The sequence below is a fragment of the Aphelocoma coerulescens genome, chromosome 5 (assembly GCF_041296385.1).
Source record: "Aphelocoma coerulescens isolate FSJ_1873_10779 chromosome 5, UR_Acoe_1.0, whole genome shotgun sequence".
NCBI classification, from domain to species: Eukaryota; Metazoa; Chordata; class Aves; order Passeriformes; family Corvidae; genus Aphelocoma; species Aphelocoma coerulescens.
The window spans coordinates 38,110,926-38,123,481 of NC_091019.1; the positions used below are offsets into that span (position 1 = coordinate 38,110,926).

The 12,556-nt window shown below is 36.4% G+C and overlaps 1 protein-coding gene across 5 annotated transcripts in view; it reads right to left on the reverse strand.

Annotated features, from left to right (window-relative positions):
• STXBP6 (syntaxin binding protein 6) overlaps positions 1-12,556 on the reverse strand; it is a 101,712-nt gene that overhangs the window by 42,515 nt on the left and 46,641 nt on the right. Inside the window, exon 1 of one of the 5 annotated variants that reach the window (XM_069017721.1) lies at positions 8,646-8,679. The exons of the other annotated variants lie outside the window; for them this stretch is intronic. The gene's annotated coding sequence lies outside the window, so the exon portion shown is untranslated. Of the gene's footprint in view, positions 1-8,645; positions 8,680-12,556 lie in introns of those variants that run through there. 5 annotated transcript variants of the gene reach the window in all.

The window sequence follows — 12,556 nt, forward strand, 5'->3', positions numbered from 1 at the left end:
CTACTCCTCTTGGCTTGGTTAAACAACTTTATAGACACAATAAGAGCCTTCTTTTCTCAGTGCAACTGTATTAAGACCACTCTGGTCTACATAAGGAAAAAACCCTTTAATATTCTTGTATAATACCTTTTTCTCATGCAGAGACAATTTTACAGACTCAAGAGTGACTATTTTAGCTTGGAAGCTAGCTATACTACTGAATCTTTTATGAACATAGCATTATTGGTACCTCAGCAACAAATGCATATAACTCCCCTTAAAAAAGTCCAAGCTTAGAAGCAAAACCAGAAATACTAAACCAAATAAATGAATCAGAAGGTTTGTAAAGACTGTGCTATCATCAATTTTAAAAGGAATCACTGACTATTTCAACAAAATGTATTATCCAATACTAAAAAGGGAAGAAATATAAAATGGAGAGAAGAGTAAATAATCATTATCTGACAAAGATGGACTCAATGTGGCTAAAGGAAAATGCTGAGCAGTGAAAAGAACACTGTAAAAGTCTAAAGCATACTGGTATAAGCAAGTGAAAGTCTCATTTCAAATCAAAGGTTATTTACTTTACTGGGCTCAGCTCTATGCAGCTTCAGGAAGTGGGGCTGGGAGATCCAGGATTGCAGCCCATCTATCACTGTTTCTCAATGCTTAGAGCTGCACATTTTTATTACACACCAGTATTGTCTGCACAGTTCAGACCTGTAACACTTCCCTTTCCCATCAGAGCACTGGAACAACGGTATGACAATCTTCTTAAGTCAAGATAAAATGAGAGCAGACAAGGAGCTTTGTCACAATCTGTTTTCTCCTCATGGATCTCTTCTGTGCCATTTCCCAGCCAGCCAGGCCCAGACATCAAGAGATAACTGAATCAGAGCTTCATGTCTCTGCCCAATGTTTCAGGAGAAAACAGCTCCAGGCCACTGTCTTACACACATGGCCTAAGGATAATACTTTTGTTTGTATAAATTGAGGACAATTTCATCCACGCAGTGTCAAACTGCGTCCTGCTTCAGTAATAAATACCTGCTTTGATTTGTCCAGCCTGGAAAAACTCACTACATTGCATCAAAGACCTGTTTTATTATTAAGATTTACATTTTGTGGTTGGCTCTTTCAATGCTAGGAATCCATTTTTTGTACATATAAGCTCTAAACAATGAATTACTTTAATGTTTTGTTTCTTCCAGATAAGCACACATCTTAAGGAGACAGAGGTAATTCAAAGCAAGCCAAATGTGGTGCCTTTATAGCTGGCTTCCCTGTCCTCTACCCACCAAGAAAATACAGTGCACTTCCAGACCTTTTCCTCCTAGAAAACTCAGACATAGTATTTACTGAATTCCTTTGAAACTGAAAAAATAAAACAGAATTGTTGCTGAAGAATTTCTATTAGAAAGGGGGAAAAGCGTTCACTATTTTTCCAGAGGAGCAAAAAAATAAAAATAAAAATAATTAAAAATATCACTAATTAGTCCCTGCAAAGACAAAAGTATTCAACAAACCTTTATTTTGCTTTCTTTTGCATACTAGAACCTTACTGAATAAATAAATTTCAGATGGAGTTATAAGCTGGAAACAGAATAGAAATGTAAAAAATGCTTAAAAAAAATACAAAAATCCATGTAGTTAAAAAAAACCACACAGGATTTGCTTCATGCTATAAAGACTTGGTTTCACAGCTTTGAAAAATTTACAATAAGAGCATATTTTCAACAGCTATCCTAATTTGTGCAGGTCTGACCGTGTCTCCCAGTGAAGGTTGGAAAATCAGTTGGATATTTCCAAATCCCAAGACTGTAGCAATAAAGCTATCACATCATATAATTTGCACTGGAGTGAAATTTAAGAGAAATTTCCTAGAAACACAAGTTTTAAAAAATTACCAGCTTACTTACCTAAGTAGAGATTAACAGTAGCAGTTAGACAAAACACCTTAAAAAGGAGGGGGTGGGGGAAGGGAAAATAAACCCCCACAGCCCACCCTACAGGCTACTTTTCCTAATGAGAAACCTTACATTGTTTCGCAAATATTAATTTCCACTACCTTTTCCATCTGGTAGTTATTCCCAGTTAGTGACCCATTGCAAATACAGCTGTTTCAGCTTATGCTCACTCAAAACAGCATTCTGCTGCTAGGTAGATGCTCTACTAAAACCAAAGTTATTGTTCTTCACCCCAAAATACATAAATAAAAGATCAAGAATAGGACCCCTCACTTTAAGGGGTTTAATTCCCCATTCCATCTTTTCACATGATCGTTTGAGAACTCAAAAGAGTTAATTAAAATTATGTATTAAAACCGTTATGGTATTCCTATTTGAGCTCTCCCTTACCTGGCACTTTTTCTGTCACTGGCTTTTCAAGAAGCACCAACTTGTCTTTCAAAACTTAAAGTCTCTGTTCATGAAACGGTAAATGGGACATCAGAATACCTGAAAACCACTGGGACACAGTGATTAGTACCTATCATTTGATTTGCCTAACTACTGCAAGAGTTGTTCATAACACTTGCTGCAAAATCTCCCATAGCATCAGCAAGAGATGCTCACTGAACCCTTCTGTCCTCCCTTGAGAAAACTGAAATGGTTTGCTCTTGCATGAACTAAAATCTTAAATCCACAAGATTACCTATGAATCTAAAAAAGGTTTTGTCTGTTAGAGACAGCTATGTACAAGCAGCACATTGCTGCATCAGCTGGTTTAACAGTTCTTAAGCGAACACATCTGCAACCCAGTTCTTGGTTTCCACAGACTGACTCTATCACAGCTATAAAGAATATGCTATTTGATACTAAAAGAAATGAGCACTACCCTAGAAAATTTAGATGCTATAGGGACAGGTATTCAAGTACTTAATAATTTGGCACTGCTAGAAGTGCAGGGGTGTGTCCCTATTAGCATGTCAGGACAGAAAATGACGGCAATGAGGCCTTCAAAAAACTCTTTAGAAGTCAATTTAGCCTTGTCAGAGATTTGCTGAATGTGGTATAATTGCAAAGACTGCCAACACAAGAAGTTGAATGTGATCCAGAATATAGCTATAGAAACTACAACATCACAGAAAGAAAGCAAAGGCATTTGGACTAAAAGGATACAAGGACTAAAATTACAGGGGAAGGGAGCAGAGCAGCTTTATCCCATTTGAAGGTTTTTGTCTTAATGTCTTGCTCTCCCTAGTCAAACTCAGCAGCATGGTGCACAAGAAATACAGTAATGATGAACAGACATTTCAAAAGAAGCATCTCAATAACTGAAAAATGCTCAAGGATTACTGGACAATACCATGGGAATAGTAATAACTCTAGGTTTTAATTACAGTTTAAAGGGACGTCTGCTTCAGTTGTATTTTATGTGCCAAGTTAGGCTGGAACATTCCCTGATTAACAGGTATTGAGAATATGACTAGCAAAAGTATAAGAACATAATTAGGATCAGATTACTTTAGAGCAAATAGTTAAACCACATCAATTTATCTTAAGGAGAGCTGAAATGCATCATCATCCAAGTGATGTTTCACAGCTACAACACCCCCACATGCCAGGCATTTAAGAAGGGATCTAAAAAAGGGGCAGAAATATTTCCACCCTTCTGTGCTGGTCAAATTATCCAGACATAAGAGTTATTAATTTCATTTTAAAAAGACCTTGCAGAAAGGTCACTCCCACCCATGGGAACACATACGCATTAGCATCATACTTCCATGAAAAAGGGTGCTATCTGATGCAATACTTCTGCTTTAGAAAGAAGCAGTCTTTTACTTATCTCCCACCATAAGATACTCACAAGGATTAGAATGTAAGAAAGAAAAGAAAAAGAATTCCATATGTTCTCCCCTACTCACCTGATTCTGCCAATCAGAATCAACATTTCCCCTTAGAAAGATAAGGATATATTATATGTCTATTTTTTCAATACCTAAAATATTATGCTATTTAATTAATAGCAATGAATATAAAAATGAAGATTTGAGACTATCAACAATGTTGATATTTAGTAAGTCTTCAATCACTGGCAAATAAAGCACAATCGTTTGAGGAAATAAATCACATATTTCACATAAATTGAGTAAAAATAAATGCCTTATGTCAAATATCCTCTTTACAATGGTCTAGCCATCTCTGAGGCTAAGGTGACTGAGCCAGAACTTATTTGGGTTGTGAGCTGTTAATTCTGTTGCTGAGAATGCTGTGCTGCTTGTGAACATATCCTTCATGTAATGGGCTGTCATGTCACTCAGCTTCCTCTGAATGTATATCCTAGTATATGTAACTGATTCATCAAGGGGAGCCTATGGAAATTACTATTCTAGTATTGGGGGGGAAGCACATTTGAAGTAAGCAGTAAGGTAACACCACTAGTTGCTGCTTAGGAAAGAACTTGCATAGTACATTAGCCCTGTGAATTTCACTTTGTTCCTGTTTTTATTATTAACACAGAATATTTTTATTTTACTTCTAATAAATGCATAGCTTGTTTATGAAGACCATTTGGTTTCAATAAATTAAAATACAATAAATTCAAATTCAAATTTGGACAAATGCATGGAATCAGTTTGTTCAGGATTTGTACCAGCACCAAACAAGAAGTGACAGTGCAGAGGCAGCAGAGGTCATGGTCAGAAGTTTGGTACCTCTGTGGCATAAATCAGGTACTGCTGTCAGGTGCCTCCTCCCATTGCCTTGGCTTTCATTCTGTCCCCTGCCATGGCTTTCAGTCACAGGCAGAACCAGACTGCAGAGTGAGCAGGATGAAAAAGAACACAGGAAAAGAAAAATATTTTTCAGTTGAATCAGTTCCTGACCTGGGTCAGTGATATATGACTGCACAAACTGCAGTGCCATTGGAGAGGGAGAGAATGGCAACTCCCTAAAGAGCCACCAAAATAATAAAAGTAAAGACTTATGCCGAAGGACTTGCTTTGCAGACTCCGTTCAGACCTGTATTTCTTGTTTTTACTTTGTGTGGTTTTTGTTTCTGTTTATTTTTTGATTCTGACACATCTCCCAGTACATTATTGAGCTAATTTCTTGTCTTTCATGACTTGGACTGTGTCAGTCCCCCACTAGGCTGGATAAGAGTTGACTAAGTATCAGTTAAACATCAATTTGGTGGATAGGCTTTCTTTTAATCTAATGTTTTGTATGTTCTGGTTCAAGCTGTGGTATACCTGTGGATTTAACACTCGTTTAAACTATTTCAAGAGAGAAAAAGTAAAAACAATGAATACTAAGCAGCTTGAGTGAGAAGCAATGAAGTTGTGAAAAGTTAGACCACAGTAGTTCACTTTCCTGAAGAAAACAGACCATACTGACTAATTTCAAAGTTTCTTGACCTGTGTTTCTGATTATACTTTTCAATAGTATATATGACTTGAACTCTATATTCTGACATTTAATTAATTTAAATATTTTACCAAATGAGTTTATCTGAAATTATGGCATCTTCATATATAAGATTAAAAGAAGGAGGTCTACATCTTTCAGCAAATAGTTTAATATGAAGCTATCACCAAGCAACTAAATTAGTTCATTTTTATAAATGCAGTTGCAGAATATCTCTTCTTGCCTTAGGACCCTATCCACTTTCCAATTCACCAAACAGTGTAGCACAATGTGATGCCATTAAAATAAATAGCATGTGAATTTTGTTCATGTTTTATATCTAACCTATCTTTTACTGCTAGATTAGCCAAAAACTTCTCTCCTTAGCAAAACCACAGACAATAGAGCACTAAGTACACTTTACCATGGCAACACTGCCAATTAGAATTTGGTTGTAACTGTTACAAAAAATGACAGAATGAAATAGATAATTAAAACCTTACAACCATCAGTACAATAAGTGCCATTGGATATATTGCTAAACTCACCCAATGTACCTATATTAATGCTGAGGCAAGGCAAGTTCCCTGGATTATTGCTAGATATTGCTGTTCAGATAGGAATGGGAACACATGGCTTTATGAAGCTGCTTAAGATACTGTATTGCACTATGCCTAAAGGGGATCCACCAGATGCATTTAATTACAAATCAGGGTAAGAAGATAAAGCACTCTAATCTGGAAAATCAAATTCAAACACAAATACATTCACACTTAGTTCACAGAATTTTAGAATGGTTTGGATTGTAAGAGACCATAAAGATCATCTAGTTCTATCTCCTTCTGCTATGGGGAGGCTAGACCAGCTTGCCCAAAAGTCCATCCAACCTGGTCTTGAACACTTCCATGGATGGGGCATCCAAACCTTCTCTGGATACCCAAATCCTAACACACAATATAGGAGTATACTTTTAACAAATTCTGCTTAAGTATCAGTGATCTACTGCAGATCAATTATTTTAACATTATCAAACAAAGCTATTATTTCAGGATTTTCTTCATAAACAAAGTCAGTTTCCAGAAAGCCAAAAATAAAACAAATCTAAGAAACAGACCCGCCCTACGTTCAGGTTTCCTCAGATACATCCTTCTCTTTTTCCACCTGGAAGTCTTTCCTAAACATAAGATTAAGACTTTTAGCATTTGCACGTTCCTCCACACAATTTGCGGCCCTGGTGAGACAAGGAGTTTGAGCAACATACCAGGATCCTGAGAAACACCTATGTGTGCTCTTTCATACGTATTTGTCTAGAAATTCCATGTATAAACATAGGAATTCTGTTTAAGAATGCCTGGAGTCCTCCTCAATACTACAAAAATCTCACCCAAGTACTACTTCACTGAGAAAGATAAAGAGGTATCAGAGCTGCATGTACTTCTCTCAATGAAGCAAGTAAACATGGATTCAAGAGCCTATGGCCTGGAATAACACTAGTTGTTCAAGTACCTGCAGTAGAAACATACTGATACTTGGCTGAGTTATTCTCCATCCCTGCTTGTAGCTGTTCAAGAAAAATCAACCACCTCAACATCTACTTAAAATTCCTGCAATTCTTTAGCCTTCCACATCCAAAGTTCAGACCAATTTCTGTGTTGAACAAGTCTCAGAAGGGATTGTATCTTGAGAAATTATAAAATGTACAGTATTATAGGCAGTGTTTTACAAGAGGGTAGCTCTGCTATTTTTAAGATTTTCCATGAACTAGCAAGAAATCCTAATACCCTAAGTATAAAGATAATTATATTTTTATATTTTTAACAGATTATTTTCATCAGAATCTTATAGTGTATGTACTATTATCACTCTCAGACTAATATCTGTTTCAGGGCTTTCCTTTGCCAATATAGTATATTAATCAGTAGGCTTTAACAGGAATCACAGACTTCACTAATTCATTCTTTCATCCTATGAAAGTCAGCCTTAAATTTAATTTTAGAAACTACACAGCAAATTGATAGTGGATTCTTGGTGTATTAACGATTATGAACTTTAGAACTGAGCACAGAATAAAGCACAAGACTATACAAATTGCATTTGTATGTCCCAAACTGCAATAGATTTCTCTTGCCATTGTTATTAAACCTATTTTTATTTATCCTTCTGTAATGAATACATAATGAAAAGGATTCAATAACATAAGCAGCAGCTGCATCTTGAAAGGTTACACAAATGCTACCCACAGAGATCCTATAGAATATGAAATACAAACAAGACACAGCCAAGAGCGATTATCATATGAATGACCCTGTAGAATTAAAAAAAAAAATACAGCAATGCATAACCAGAACTATTAAATTTTATTCCTGCAGTATGACAGTGCTAATCCATAGACTGACGTTTTACAGACTACACAAGTGTAATCAACTGTACATCAAGCATTTACTGGTACATCCCAAAAGATGGGGAAGACAACAAAGTCATTTTGGAACATTCTCTGCACTTCAGAGCACCAAAAGAATCCCAAAGGTGTACATATGAAAAAGGCACGACATCACTCTACACTTCCTTTCAAAGTATGCCCAATTTTTTAGAGATGCTCATAAGAAACACCTTTTCCCGCTCAAATATTATGACCCCTTCCAGATTCTAAGCCTTACCAACACAGGGTTTGCACCTATTAATAAACATCGGCTTCGTACATCAACCTCCTTTTACATGCCTCAGTCTGCTCGTTCAATTCATTACTGCCAACACCACAGGGAATGCAAGCTCATTTATCACTGCTACTCCTTCTACTGTTCAGTCTTTTCATACTATATTATACTGCTAAAGAAAATCCCGCAGATCCTCATGGCATATGAAATATTCAGAAATAGTATCTTGACGCCTCGCCTAATCACATTTTGGATGTCCTGCAGCCATCATAATTTCCAGTGAATGATTTTCTTTGTGGCACAAATTAATTTATGCTGGTTAGTCCGTTAATCCAGATTCCATTTCAATACAGTAACTATGACTACCAATAGCTAAAATACCAAATCTGTGAACATGTGCCCCAGAGGTTCTGAGCCTCACTCACTTGAGACTGATGATACTACACTTCAAAAGATGTGGCCAGGGAGCAGGTAAGAGCAGAGGAGTTACACAGCTGCACCCTTATGATGGATGCTGCACATTGTACTGAGCACACCTCGCATAGTATGGCATCAGTTGTCCCTGAAACTTCCAGTCATCCGTACCTCATAAAGATCCTGCTTCTGTTTGCTTTAAAAAATGAAACTAAGCACTAGTCAACATTTAGGTGATAAGGTAGCACCATACCTTGTGGAAAGGCAATCCTTCAATCAGCTACATTATGATTTGAGGGTTCTTGTACCATATCTTTTGGTACTCACTATCCAGTAAGATAAAACTAAATTCTGTACAAATTGCAGCCACATCAGTGTCAAAGAATGAACCTGAAAAGTTAAGACAAGAATTCTTAGTTTTATACTAGAAACATCAGAAGTGGGCAGTCTACTCATTTTCTTTACAGTACTAATTACCCCTTATGCAAGCCTATAGTCATTTAGCAACTTGGTGATAACTGCCTTTGTTTCAAGAATACTGGTAACTACATTATGAAACTACTCATTCAGTAAAAATAACATCTTAAAAAAAAAGGACGTCAGTCAAGTTATTCCTATTCTAGGAAATTCTATGTGTACTCTGACTCAGACTGCTTTGACAGATAAAGCATATAGTCACAAAATAGCTTGACAAAGTTGCATGTGCATCCATTAAGTTTTCAGAATTTTTTGAATATCAAGTCTATCCAATTCTTGAGATGTTTGTAATATGCTCAAAATGAAACAAACCCCATGCTTTAAAAAAACATTTCTATAGTTAGGAAAACAATTTGAGTATCAGCCTTCAAATTGATGCATTCTGTTATAATTTAAACTAAATTCCCTGCTTAGGCAGCACTTTAGGGCTCAAAGAATTTTCGTTTCTTCTATTATATTTTCTATATACATGCAGATGTTTGGCAAACTGTGTTATTAACATGTCACACTATCAGAAACAAAGTTTTATGAGAAAAAATGAAGTCACCATATTACTAATTTTTTATCTGTACTCCTTTGCAAGAAGTGTGGTGAGAAAACTTATAACAAATAGAGGAACTAGGTCTAAAGCTAATTTTAAAACATATGAAAGTGTATGTGTTGAGATCAATTTGTATTCCTCTCTCCCGTGTTTACTTAAGGCTCAACACATGGACAATGTAATAGACTATTTGTTATATGTATATGTGACAGTATTTGTGGAGGACAAAAAAAAAGCTGAAGAGGCTGTAAATTCTCTTTTCATTGAGATTAATAGGCAAAAGAGAAGGAAGCATGAACAACAGGAAAGCCAAAAAGCTTTCCTAGAGGGAAGGAGTAATACACTTGAACAGGTGGAAAGGAAGCCAGAGCACAACGAGCTATCACAGGAATTAACAGCTGAATCCCAAACACTTAAAAGAATGCATCACAGTTGTTTCCAGGGCTCCATCCCTACAAATGTGTTCTAATGAACACTCATTAACAGAAAAATACAGCTCTACAAGGCTGCTCTAGTAATCATTATTTCTTTGTTATTCTGTGAGCTTCTTACTCTTTTCAAATAGTTTTAAAACCAAGCTCCGTGGCCAAAAAAAATCCACACCATTTTCTAGGAACTTTTCTCTGCCCTTCTGTTATGTGCAGAAGCTTCCTGCACAGAGCTGACTGCAACTGCTAGAACTGCTTTAATCAAATATTATACAAATCAACTGAATACCTTTTGATCTCCTAATAGACAACCACTAATAAAGCATGGAGTTCACAAAAGCCAACAGAAGAAACATGAAACATCCAACTGAAGTATAGACAAAGTGTTCAGGGAAAGTAAGAAATAGTAATTATGCACTCCAAGTGATTCCTCCTGAACCTGGAATGCAGCCAATTGATAGGATATCAAATTTTCACAGAAATGGCATAGCCAAAGCCTGGGTTTACAGCTGCAGCAGGATTCTACAAACAAAAGGAAAAACAAAGAAAAACAAAAATGTGGTCCAAAAGAGCAGATGAGGTATTGAAAATTAAGAGTTTGACTGCAAGTTGGAAAAGCCAGAAAGCAGATTCCTTAAACAGAGCAAGAAGATAAAAGAGTTGGAATAATCACATGAGGTTAACAGACAATCAGCAACATTACTAGTGTGTGTTAGGAATGGAAGAAGTTGGCATTAGCAAAGGAGGATTAGTGTTACCTTTTATTTGTTTCAAAAAAGGATCGATTCCTGCACAGAGCTGGACAGCTGGAAATTGAGTTAAGCATAACAGCGCCAAGTGGACAGTGGCTTGTTACTAGTGAATATTCGCATTCAGGAAGGAAGTGCGCAAAATTAAACAAGGATTAACTTGAAGTGAGGCAACTATGTTTAGTGACTGAAACTTCTCCAAGAGGCAGTAGCCATGGCTAAATAATACAATTAATTAACAATAAAGGAAAAGGGATATTTTAAAAGCAGAAGTAACAAACAGAAACCTTGCCAAAGTGAAACTTCCACAAGTCAGAAGACTAAAAGAAGTTGTCCACAACTGATTTGTTTTAGAATAGGAGCTACTCACACAAAGAGGGAATTTCAAACATTTTTTCCCATCTCCTAAAGGCAGTACAGATATGCAAAAAGGGGAAAGACATCATGAAACCAAGTTGATTGCCCTAAATTATGCTGGTGTTCTTAAAGAGATAAAAAAGTAAATGGAAAAAAATAAATAATGTTTGAACAGGTCCACATTAAGCAGATGTGAGAACCATATTAAATCCTTTAAAGAAGTGACTAAGATTGAGCTGAAACAGTGAGAAACCATGGGTTGTGGATAAACAGTTACAACAGAAAAAGCAGAGGCGTAGAAAGTCACAGATACATGAAATTCTTACAAGATTTTCTACACATCACTAAATTTTGAGTCCAAAGCAGTAGTTCACCTCTGGTCATTCATGTCTTTGAGACTGCGCTACCTACCGAAACGAATGATTAAAACTATTCTTGAAAACATTTCTACATGTTTAGTCTGCTGCTCTGGATAATTCCAGCAGATTGTCTGAACAACACCAGTGCCTCACTACACACAATTTTATTTTTAGTATATTATTTAACAAGTAAAGGGTGGACCAGATTATTATTTTAAGGCTCCTTTCAACCTGGGCTGTTCTGCCATTCTCTGATTAGTGTAACGCAAGTACTGAACAATGATTAAACAAGGAAACATTTGTATCATATTTAAAAGGTAACTAGAGCCTTTAATGAAAAGGTGTTTCTCATCACCTGGATCACAAACCCCCACAACTGTTACGGGCTTTAGTCCTCACAATATCTCAGTACAGACTGAAAGCCCTATCTTGCAAAATAGCAACATCATGCTCCAATCTATCATTAGGGGTAAGAGAAGTATGTGGTTCAACCAGCCGGTGTAGCTGCACGCGTTGATTCTTTCCGTTCTGCTCTTCCCCTCCTGACCCTTTCTCCCTGGCCAGAACAAAAGCTATTTGACCTAAGCACAAAAATATTTTATTAGGCTGCATCAGATTCTAGCTAGAACACAAACAAACTTCACCTTTGGTTAAAAATGATATGAACACAGATCACAGAACACATCCCTGGAGGTGTTAAAAAATGACTGGACATGGTACTTAGTGCTACAATTCACCTGACAAGGTGATGATTGGTTGAGGTTGGACTCAATGATCTCAGAGACCTTTTCCAACCTAAACGATTATGTGATTCAATACTTCCAAAGTACAACACGTCCAAAGGGAAACTTGCTTACTGTTATTTTAATCTCTGGGTGGTCAGGGGAAAACAGGAGGCAACAGGATTAAAAAAAAAAAAAAAAAAAAGAGTTCAAATGAGTAAAATATGAATGGCTTTATCAGTCAATATATACAGTGGTTTGTAAAAACCCTCCCTCTTTCCAGTTCCTAACAAATTTCAAAGCATCTCCTCAACCAATCTTATGTTCCCCATTGTTAAAGACAATTTTTGTTCTTTTGTTTTCCAACTACATTTCATTTCAGATTGAACACTGGGCAAAAAAGCAGCATTCCCTCAAATGGTACAGCTGAAGGATTGTTTGTATATTTGTATGGCAAGCTTATGTGTGCTAAACCTAAGAAAACTATTCTTAAAAGAAACCATGATAGGTGAGTACAAAAATAAAGCAGAA